Source organism: Macaca fascicularis, chromosome 10, assembly GCF_037993035.2.
Source record: "Macaca fascicularis isolate 582-1 chromosome 10, T2T-MFA8v1.1".
Lineage (NCBI taxonomy): Eukaryota > Metazoa > Chordata > Mammalia > Primates > Cercopithecidae > Macaca > Macaca fascicularis.
The window spans coordinates 80,987,807-80,999,794 of record NC_088384.1 but is presented as its reverse complement, the minus strand read 5'-3'; positions in this window follow the sequence as shown (position 1 = coordinate 80,999,794).

The window sequence follows — 11,988 nt, the reverse complement described above, 5'->3', positions numbered from 1 at the left end:
TATATGTATATGTGTATATATATATAGAGTATTAACCTTGAGCTCATGACCAACCTGTAGTTGGTCAGAGCAAAGCTCTGATAAACTACAGTGTTTATCAGAGCAAAGCTTAACGGACGTACATATTTCCTCTGTAAGGCACATCCCAGTCTTCTTGCAATTAGGAACACCAGAGGATACCTCAGCACTATGCTTAGGGGCCATTTTAAGTAGGGGAATCACCAATAAAAAACAGAAAAATTAAAAATGTGGTATTGTCTAGATCTAGAAAAGGATACTTGTTTACAGTATGTGAGCTAGAACAAAAAGATAGTCCCAGTTTTGACCTCAGCTGGGCGAATACAATTTGGGTGACTCACATAATCTGTTGCTTTGCCAATGTTTACAAGAGATCATGAAAATTGATTTTAGAGTTACAAATAAATTTTAGCAAGCAAGTAAATTTGCAAATATGGAATCTGTAAATAACTAGGACTGTTATCATTGACAAAGCACTGCTAATATGTCAATATTCTTGCCTGTAAACTGTTGACAATATATTTTTGGTTTTATATAATTGTAATGACAGGTTGGGTGTAGTGGCTCATGCTTGTAATCTCAGTGCTTTGGGAAGCCAAGGTAGGAGAACTGCTTGAGGCCTTGAGTTTGAGAGTAGCCTGGTAGCATGTTGAGACCCTGTCTCTAAAATAATTTAAGGAAAGTTAGCCTGGCATGGTCACATCCACCTATGGTCCTAGCTTCTTTTGGGAGGATTGCTCGGGCTCAGGAGTTCAAGATTGTAGTGAGGCATGATTATACCACTGTACTCCAGCCTGGGCAACAGAGCGAGAACTTGTTTCTAAAATAAAAAAACAATAAAAAAAATTGTAATTTTAGCTCCCTAGTACCACTCACCTGTCTTTTTAAAACAAATAAGACCATTGGAACATTATAGAATGGGAATATGTTTTACAACTAGTCCATGACAAAGCCAGAACTAGAGCTCAGATCCCCACATGTGTGGTCCAGTGCTTTTGTAGTTGGGTCAAATAACTTCAAAGACTTCAGAGCATTGGAGAGTTTCCTTTCTTCTATCCATGGTTTATGACTTTGCTAGCCTGGGCACTTTGGTAGGAGAAGAGGGAATCAAAAATTTGGGACATACCCAGAAATCCCCATTCACTTTCTGATTTCAGTTTATGAATATCTTTAAATTTAAAAAATATATAAATTGCTCCTGCTAAAAGTGCAAATAGAAGTTGGGCCAAGCTGGTGGACTAGAAGCAGCTCATGTGCATAACTCTCATGGAGAGGAAATGAAAGGGCTATGAACACTGAACCTGCAGGCTGATAATCTGAGAAACCACATGGGGCTCTATCAAGGCTGCAACGGGACACAGGACACAGAGAGAAGAGAGGAGTGAAGCTGGGCACTAGCCTGTCTGGGCTCAGCATGGAGCCAGGAGAAACTCTTTAACACTTGAAAGGTGAGTGAGTGAGAGAGAGAATGCACTGGGGGATTCACACTCTCCATAGGGACCTGTGCAAGACAGGGACTGGGAGAATCTCCCTGGCCACCCTCCACACTTCCCTACCATGTTTCTAGACTGAGGCAGAGAGTCATCCAGATATTTTGCGAAGACAAGTCTCAAGTCTTGGGACCTCTACAAACCTGGGGACCCAGAGAAGATCAGCACCAGTGCCATAGCCCCAGTAGAGGCTGCAGTCGCAGTACTTGGGGGCAGTAAGATTGCTGTACCCCACCTCAATGAACAGGGCTTGGCATCAGCTTTAACTCAATGGTCCTGCCTCTGTGTAGACTCACTGGAAGGTAGAGCCTTCTATTGTCCCGGGAAACACCTGGATGGTGGGGTGGGTGACCCCACTCACCCCTGCTGCCGGTAGCCAGGCAAGCAATGCCTGCTAGAGCCTCTGGCCCAGTGGTTGTGCTTCTATCTGAATTTAGCCAGTGGATACAGCATCTTGTTGTCCCAGGAAACACCTAGACAACAGGGTGGGCAACTCTACCCACCTTTGCCTCTTGTAACCCGGTGAGCCATGCCTGCTAGAGCTTCCAGCCCAGCAGTGCTACTTCTGCCTCAATTTGCTGAGTGGTGCAGCCTCCTGTTGCCCCAGAAACACTTGGAGGGCAGGGAAGGAAACTGTACCCACCCCTTCCTCTTGTAGCCAGATGGGCCATACCCACTGGTGCTTCCAGTGGTTCCGCTTCTATCTGAACTCTGCAGGCAGGTGCAACCCCATGCTTCCCCACAAAGTACTCAGACAGCATACATATCAGGGCTGACCTGGCAAAAATATGGCCAGTCTGCCAACTGCAGCCCCTGCCTAAGGGAGCCCTGTGGACCAGAACACCCAACAAAAAAATGTGGCTATGGAGGCAATAATCAGACGAAGCTCATTCAAGACTCAGGAGTGGACAAGAATCAAAAGCAGTTGATTGAACCCATCTTATACCACAGTCAAACCTCCCAGTGTTATCAAAGAAGTTAAAAGCAAAAAATGCAAGCCAAAGGACAGCAACTTCAAAGATTAAAGGAACATCAACCCACATAGATGAGAAAGAACCAGCAGGAGAACTCTGGCAACTCAAAAAGCCACAGTGTCTTCTTACCTCCATACAACTACACTAGTTCCCCAGTAAGGTTTCTTAACCAGGTTGAAATGGCCAAAATGTCAGAAATAGAATTCAGAATATGGATAGAAAGGAAGATCATCAACATTCAGGAGAAAGTCAAAACCCAATAGAAGGAATCTAAGAAACACAATAAAATGATACAGAAGATAAACGACAAAATGACCATTTAAAAATAAAAACGAACCTGGTAGAGCTTAAAAACACACTTTAAGTATTTTATAATACAATTTCAAGTATTAATAGCAGATTAGACCAAGCTGAGGCAAGAATCTTAGAGCTCAAAGATCAGTTCTCTGAAATAACACAGTCAGACAGAAATAAAGAAAAAGAATAAAGAAGAATGAACAAAACCTCTGAGAAATATGGGATTATTCAAAGAGACCAAATCTATGATTCATTGATATCCCTGAAAGAGAGGAAGAGAAAACAAGGAACTTAGAAAATATGTTTGAGGATTTCATCCATGAAAATTTCCCCAACATTGCTAAAGAGGCCAACATTTAAATCCAGGAAATGCAGAGAGTTTCTGTGAGATGCTATACAAGGAAATCATCCCCAAATACATAGTCATCAGATTCTCCAATGTCAAAATGAAAAAAAAAAAATTTCAAAGGCAGCCAGAGAGAAGAGGCAGGTCACCTAAAAAAGCAACCCCATCAGGCTAACAGACAACCTTTCAGAAGAAACCCTATCAGTCAGAAGAGATTGGAGGGGCCTATATTCAGCATTCTTAAAGAAAATAAATTCCCACCAAGAATTTCATGTTCAGTGAAACTAAACTTCATAAAAGAAGGAGAAATAAGATACTTTTTAGGCAAGGATATCCTTTAATGCTAATGATATTTGCTACCATCAGACCTATCTTGCAAGAAGTCTTTTAGGGAGTGCTAAATATGGAAAAGAAAGATTGTTACTAGCTGCCACAAAAATACACATAGACCATTGACACTATAAAGCAACCACACAATCAAGTCTGCATAATAACCAGCTAACAACATGCTGATAGGATCACACTTGCACATATCAATATTAACCTTGAGTGTAAATGGGCTAAAATCCCCAATTAAAAGGCATGGAGTGACAAGTTGGATAAAGAAATGAGACCCAACTGTGTGCTGCCTACAAGAAACCCATCTTACATGCAATGATATTCATAGGCTCAAAGTACAGGGATGGAGAAAAACCTACCAAACAAATGGAAAACAAAACAAAACAGAGGTTGCTGTATTTATTTCAAACAAAACAGGCTTCAAACCAACCATAATTTAAAAAGACAAGGGGATTACATGAGAGTAAAAAGTTCAGTTCAACAAGACCTAACTATCCTAAATATATCTGCATCCAAAACAGTAGTACCCAGATTGAAAAGGCAAGTTCTTAGAGTGAAGAGACTTAGATAACCACAAAATAATAGTGGGAGACTTCAACACCCCACTGGCAGTATTAGATCGATCAACAAGACAGAAAACTAATAAAAATATTCAGGTCCTGAACTTGACATTTCACCAAATTGGCCTAACATAAATATATAGAACCCTCCACCAAAAACAACAGAATGTACATTCTTCCAATCTATATATGGCACATAGTCTAAAATTCATGCAATAAGCCATAAAAGAATCCTCAGCAAATTAAAAAAAAACCTGAAATCATATCAAACATAATCTCAGATCACAGTGCATTAAAAACAAAAATTAATACTAAGAAAATTGCTCAAAACCATACAACTGTATGGAAATTAAACAAGCTTATCCTGAATAACTTTTGAGTAAACAATAAAATTAAGGAAGAAATCAAGAAATTATTTGAAACTAATTGGAACAAAGACGCAGCATAACAGAATCTCTAGGACACAGCTAAAGCAGTATCAATAGGGATGTTTATACTGCTCACTGCTCAAAGAAAAGTTAGAAATATCTCAAATTAGCAACCTAACATCAAACCTAGAGGAACTAGAGAAAGAAGAGTAAACCAACCCCAAAGCTAGCAAAAGACAAGAACTAACCAAAAATCCGAGCTGAACTGAAGGAAACTGAGACACAAGAAACCATACAAAAGACTGATGAATCTATGAGTTTGGTTTTAGAAAGAACAAATAAGATTGATAGACTACTAGGTAGATTAATAAAGAAGAAAGATAGAAAATCCAAATAAGCACAATCAGAAATGACAAAGGAGATATTATCACCAACCCCACAGAAATACAGAAAGCTCTCAGAGACTACTATGGACACCTTTATGCTCACAAACTGGAAAACCTAGAAGAAATGGATAAATTTCTGGAAACATACAACCTCCCAAGATTGAGCCAGGAAGCAGCTGAATTCCTGAACAGAACAATAATGAGTTCCAAAACTGAATCAGTAATAAAAAGCTTGCCAACCAGAAAAACCCAGGACCAGATGGATTAACAGCCAAATTCTACCAGATGTGTAAAAAAGTGCCGTTACGATTCCTATTGAAACTACTCAAAAGTATTGAGGAGGAGGGATTCCTCCCCAACTCATTCTACGAGGCCAGCATAATCTTGATACCAAAATCTGGCAGAGACACAACACACACACACACACACACACACACACAGACACAGACACACACAGAAAAGAAAACATTAGGCCAATATCCTTGATGAACATAGATGCAAAAATCCTCAACAAAGTACTACTAAACTGAATCCAGCAGCACAAAAAGCTAATACACCATGATCAAGTAAGTTTCATCCCTGGCATACAAGTTTGGTTCAACATATACAAATCAATAAATGTGATTCACTACATAAGCAGAATTAAAAACAAAAACTACATGATCATCTTAATAGATGCAGAAAAGGTTTTTGATAAAATTCAACATGTCTTCATTTTAAAAACTCTCAACAAATTAAGAGAGCTAAATCAAGAAGGAAATCTCATTCACAATAGTCACAAAAAGAATAAAATACCAAGGAATACAGCTAACCAGAGAGGTGAAAGATCTGTACAATGAGAACTAAAAACACTGCTCAAAGAAATCAGAGATAGCACAACAAGTGGAAAAGCATCCCCTGCTCATAGATAGGAAGAATCAATATAGTTAAAATGGTCATACTGACCAAAGTAATTTACAGATTCAATGCTATTCCTATCAAACTAAAATTCATGTGGAACTGAAAAAGAGCTTGAATAGCTAAGTCAATCCTCAGCCAAAATAACGAAAGTTGTGGCCATGATGCTACCCAACTTCAAATTATACTACAAGGCTACAGTAACCTAAACAGCATGGTACTAGTACCAAAAACGGACACATAGACCAATGGGACACAATAGAGTGCCCAGAAATAAAGCCACATACCTAAAACCATCTGATCTTCAACAAAGTTGACAAAAGCAATGGGGAAAGGACTTCCTATTTAATAAACGGTGCTGCGATAACTGGCTAGCCATATTTAAAAGAGTGAAACTGGACTCTTTCCTTACATCATACATAAAAATCAACTCAAGGTAGAATAAAGATTTAAATTTAAAACTGAAAACTACAAAATCCCTGGAAGGTAACCTAGGAAATACCTTTCTGTACATAGGCCCTGGCAAAGATTTTGTGATGAAGATACCAAAAGCAATTGCAACAAAAACATAAATTGACAAATGAGACCTAACAGAGGAAAGAGCTCCTGCACAGTGAAAGAAACTAACAATAGAGTAAGCAGACAACCTATAGAATGGGCGAAAACATTTTCAAACTGTGCATCTGACAAAGGTCTAACATCTAGAATCTATAGAAAACTTAACAAGCAAAAAACAATCAATCCTATTATAAAGTGGGCAAAGTAAACTAACAGACACTTTTCAAAAGAAGACATACATGTGCCCCACAAGCATATAAAAAATACTCAACATCACAATAATTAGAGAAATGCAAATCAAAACCCCATGAGATACCAGCACAGACCAGTCAGAATGGCTATTATTAAAAAGTCAAAAAATAATAGATGCTGCTGAGGTTACAGAGAAAACTGAGTTCCTATATACTGTTGGTGAAAATATAGATGAGTTCAGCCACTGTGGAAAGCAGTGAGGTGATTTCTGAAAGAACTTAAAATGGAAGTATCATTTGACCCAGTGATCTCACTGTTGGTTATACCCAAAGGAATATGAATCCTTCTACCCTAAGGATACATGCACATGTGTGTTCATTGCAGCACTATTCACAGTAGCAAAGTCATGGAATCAACCTTAAATGCCTGTCAGTGGTAGAATTGATAAAGAAAATGTGGTACATTTATACAATGGAATATTATGTAGTCATAAAAAAGAACAAGATTATGTACTCTGTAGCAATATGGAAGGAGCTCAAGGTTGTAATCCTAAGTGAACTAATGCAGGAACAGAAAATCAAATCCCATGTGTTCTCACTTATAAGTGGGAGCCAAACATTGAGTATCCATGGACACAAAGAAGGAAACAATAGATACTGGAACCTATTTGAGGGTAGAGGGTAGAGGAGGGATTGGATCACAAAACTACCTATCAGGTACTATGGTTATAACCTGGGTGACAAAACCGTTTGTACAACAAACCCCCACGACACACAATTTGCCTGTATAACAAACCTGCCCATATTCCCCTGAACATAAGATTAAATGAACATAAATAAATAAGCGATTGAATGAATAAGACAGAAAACACACAAAACAAAAACAAACAAAAATGCAAATGAGTATGACATTGATCAAAATGATCTATTAATCAAGTATATAAAAATTAGTATATGGGTTAGCTGTGGGGTAACTAGACTGAGACCAGGTCATGCTGATTGAGAGGTGGCCTTCAGAACATCAGGCAGGAGTGGAGGGACCCTCCAGGAGACGAATATTCTTGAAGAGAAACCTGCCCCACAGCCCATGATGACTCTGAAACAGTTGAGCAATCCTCCCTGCCTGTTAACTGATTGAGCAAATGTGGAAGCCTCTTGAAAGGCTCTTGTCTTATCACAGCTGAGAAATTCTGCCTTGTAGCTTAACATCTTTTTGATAACCGCCTCTGGGATTTCCTTTTCAGTTTGGCAGCATTTGCTTGGACAATATTTCTGTTTGATTCTTATCCTTTTCTCTTTTTATGGGGATCTTTCTCTTTTGCCTTTAGCTATGGACGTCTCAGTTTGGGATTTTCACCCTGTTTCATCTTGTTTGGTTACTGGTAACATCACTGCTTGGATTTTTTCCTTCTGCTCTTTGGAAAAATATCTACTACTTCTCTGGAAACAAATTTCATAATTAGAATGTTGTTATTTCTCTTCATTTTCTCAAAAACTAGTCTTCTACTGAAATGTATTCAAGAAATGTGTCGCATACATTTGAAAAATGCTTCTGAATTTCTCTAGAAAGAAATATTGAATGTTATCAGTAAAGGTACTATTATATGGTATTGTTTTTAACTAGGGTGACCAAATACATTGGTTTGCTTGGTGCAGTTTGTGTATTTTCTTGTTGTCCCCATGTGTGTATGTATAGCACCTCCTCTCACTCATGGATGACAAATTATATGGTTATATTAAAGATAACACCAATGCAAGAAATTTAAAAAGTAAGTACAATAAGGATCAGCATTCCCAAACCATCCTATACTAGGTTTACAGGGCATATCAATCAGTATATAATTACTTGAGTTTATGTCACCCCGAAATAAAAATTACCTTCATGTCCTTTAGAACTTCTTTGATTTCAAAGACTAATAGAGGCATCTCCTTGCAGTACTTGGTGACATATTCCATGCTTTACATATATTTAAATTTTTTTAAAGTAACACAAGTTTATTGTGGAAATTTCAAAAAGTGCAAAAAGCTAGAAACAGAAAATAAGGCCACCTATAATTTTTTCACTCAGAGATAAGCACTGTTAATATTTATTTCATATCTTCCCTTAATAATGAGAAATACAAATCTGGGGGGTCTGCTGATTTCTAATTTCTTTCACCATTATATTATGATTGTTTTGTCATGTTATTAAATATTCTCCTGTGGCAATACATGGAACAGAGTATTGAAAAGCATTATATTATTGAATTTATCACAATTTAAGCAAAATATTAGTCCTTTGAGATCCATATAAACAGAAGGCGGAACAATAGTGCAGAGGCTTAAATTACAGCTACACTGATCTGGGATGTACATAAAGAAAAGATTACAGGTGGTGATTACTCTGGGGTGACAATAGGAAGACCCCATTCTGGATGGTTACATCTTTTACTTGTCTAACAGTAAGAGGTCTAAAGTGACGATTTATTGAGACTTATTTTCCTTTCTCATTTGATATTTCTAGGATAATTTAATACTGATAGGAAGAAAACTGATGCCTGATTATTTTTACTTAGTATTGACTCTGCCATTGTGTTTCCTCATAGCAGCTGTTCACGTTTTGTGCATTCTCAAGGACACAGTGCAAATTTAATTAAATATTTTCTTTTTCAGCTATGCAATCTCAAATTGTGAAATTGTTAAAATTCATTGAGGTGTAGGTTATCTGATTATCAGAATAATTTTAGATAATAAAAAGATTGTTTCATCTTCATTATTTTTGTTTAGCTTTTAACTATTTTAACTATACTTCATTATTTTATTTTAACATTATTATAATGCACATACCAAAACATTTCCTGGTCGTCCTTCTAAGTTAATTTCTGCCCCAGCTTCACCCCCACCCCACCCACACACCAGGCAACTTTTTACTCTGATTTCTATCACTATGGATTAATATTGGCCAAGTTTGAAATTCATACACATAGAATCATATGGTAGGTACTCTTTTTGTGTTTTACTTATTTCACTTAGTATAATTCTTTTTCATATTTATCCATGTTGTTGTGTATATCAATGTATAGTCCATTCTCACACTGCTAATAAAGACATATCCAAGATTGGGTAATTTATAAAGGAAAGAGTTTTAACTGACTCACAGTTCAGCATGGTGGGGGAGGCCTCAGGAAACTTACTATCATGACAGAAGGGCAAACAAACATTTGCTTCTTCACATGGCAGCAGCAAGGAGAAGAATGAGAACTGAGCAGAGGGGGAAGCCCGTTATAGAGCCATCAGATCTCTTGAGAATGTACTCACTGTCACAAGAATAGAATGGGAAAAGCTTCCCCGTGAATCAGTTGCCTCCCACTGGGTCCATCCCATGACATATGGGGATTATGAGAACTAGATTTCAAGATGATATTTGGCTGGGGACAAAGCGAAACCATATTATTCCAACCTTGGCCCCTCCAAAATCTCATGTCCTCACATTTCAGAACACAATCATACCTTTCCAACAGGCACTCAAAGTCTTAACTTATTCCATCATTAACTCAAAAGTTCAAGTCTAAAGTCTCATCTCAGACCAGGCAAGTCTCTTTCACCTATGAACCTGTAAAATCAAAAGCTAGCTAGTTACTTCCTAGGTATAATGAAGGTATAGGAATTAGGTAAATTCACCCATTTCAGATGGGAGAAATTGGCCAAAACAAAGGGGCTACAGGCCCCATGCAAATCCAAAATCCAATGGAGCAGTCATTAAACCTTAAAGTTCCAAAATGATCTCCTTTTACTCCACGTCTCATAACCAGGGCACACTGATGCAAAAGGTGGGCCCTTACAGTATTGGGCAGCTCTGCTCTTGTGGTTTTGCAGGATACAACCCCCCTTCTGGCTGCTTTCACTGCCGATGTTGAGTGTCTGGCTTTTTCAGCACATGCTGCAAGCTGTCTGTGGATCTACCATTCTGGGATCTGGAGGACAATAGCCCTCTTTTCATAGCTCCAGTAGGCAGGAGGGACTCTGTGTGGGAGCTCCAATCCCACATTTCCCTTCCACACTGCCCTAGCAGAGTTTCTCCATGAGGGCTCTGCTCCTATGGCAAACTTCTGCCTGGACATCCAGGTGTTTCCATACATCCTCTGAAATCTAGGTGGAGGTTCCAAAACCTCAATTCTTGTCTTCTGTGCACCCACAGGACGGATGCCATGTGAAAGCTGCCAAGGCTTGGGGCTTGCACCCTCTGAAGCAATGACCCAAGCTGTACTTTGGCCCCTTTTAGCCATGGCTGGAACTGAAGCAGCTGGGATGCAGGGCACCATGTCCCGAGGCTACACATATCAGGGGGCCCTGGGCCTGGTCCACAAAAGCATTGTTTTCCTCCTATGCCTGAAGGCCAGTGATGGGAGGGTCTCTGACATTCCTTGGAGACATTTTCCTTATTGTCTTGGTGATTAACATTCAGCTCATTAATTATGCAAATTTATGCAGCAGGCTTGAATTTCTCCCTAGAAAATGAGTTTTTCTTTCCTATCATGTCAGGCTTCAAACTTTCCAAACTTTTATACTCTGCTCCCTCTTGGACACTTTGCCACTTAGAAATTTCTGCCAGATACCCTAAATTATCTCTCTCAAAATCAAAGTTCCACAGATCTCTAGGGCAGGGACAAAATGCCAACAGTTTCTTTGGATAGCAAGAGTGATCTTTATTTCAGTTCCCAGAAAGTTCTCATCTCCATTTGAGACCACTTCAGCCTGGACTTCATTGTCTATATCACTATCAGCATTTTGGTCAAAGCTATTCAACAAGTCTCTAGGAAGTTCCAAACTTTACCACATCTTCCTGTCTTCTGAGGCCTCCAAGTTTCTAGGAAGTTCAAACTTTCCCATTTTTCCTGTTTTCTTCTGAGCCCTCCAAACTCCTTCAACCTCTGCCTGTTACAAAGTTCCAAAATCACTTCCACATTTTCGGATATCTTTAGAGCAGTGCTCCTCTATCTGGTACCAATTTACTATATTAGTTTTCACACTGCTATGAAGAAATACCTGAGCCTGGGTAATTTATAAAGAAAAGAGGTTTAATCGACTCACAGTTTTGCAGGACTGGGAAGGCCTCAGGAAACTTACAATCATGGCAGAAGGGGAAGTAAATGGATCCTTCTTCACATGGCAGCATCAAAGATAAGAATGAGAACTGAGTGAAGGCGGAAGCACCTTATAAAACCATCAGATCTTGTGGGATCTTACTATCACAAGATTAGCATGGAGAAAAACACCCCATGATTCAATTACCTCCCACTGGGTCCCACACGTGGGGATTATGGGAACTAAAAATTCAAGGTGGATCATGGATTATCTTTTTGATATGGTGTTGGATTCGGTTAGCTAGTACTTTGTTAAGGACTTTAGCATCTATATTCATCAAGGACATTGTTCTGTAGTTTTGCTTTTTGGTTATGTCCTTTCCTGGTTTTGGTATTAGGGTGATGCTGGCTTCATAGAATGAATTACGGGGGATTCCTTCTTTCTCTATCTTGTGGAATAGTGTCAAAAGGATTGGTACCAATTCTTCTTTGAATGTCTGG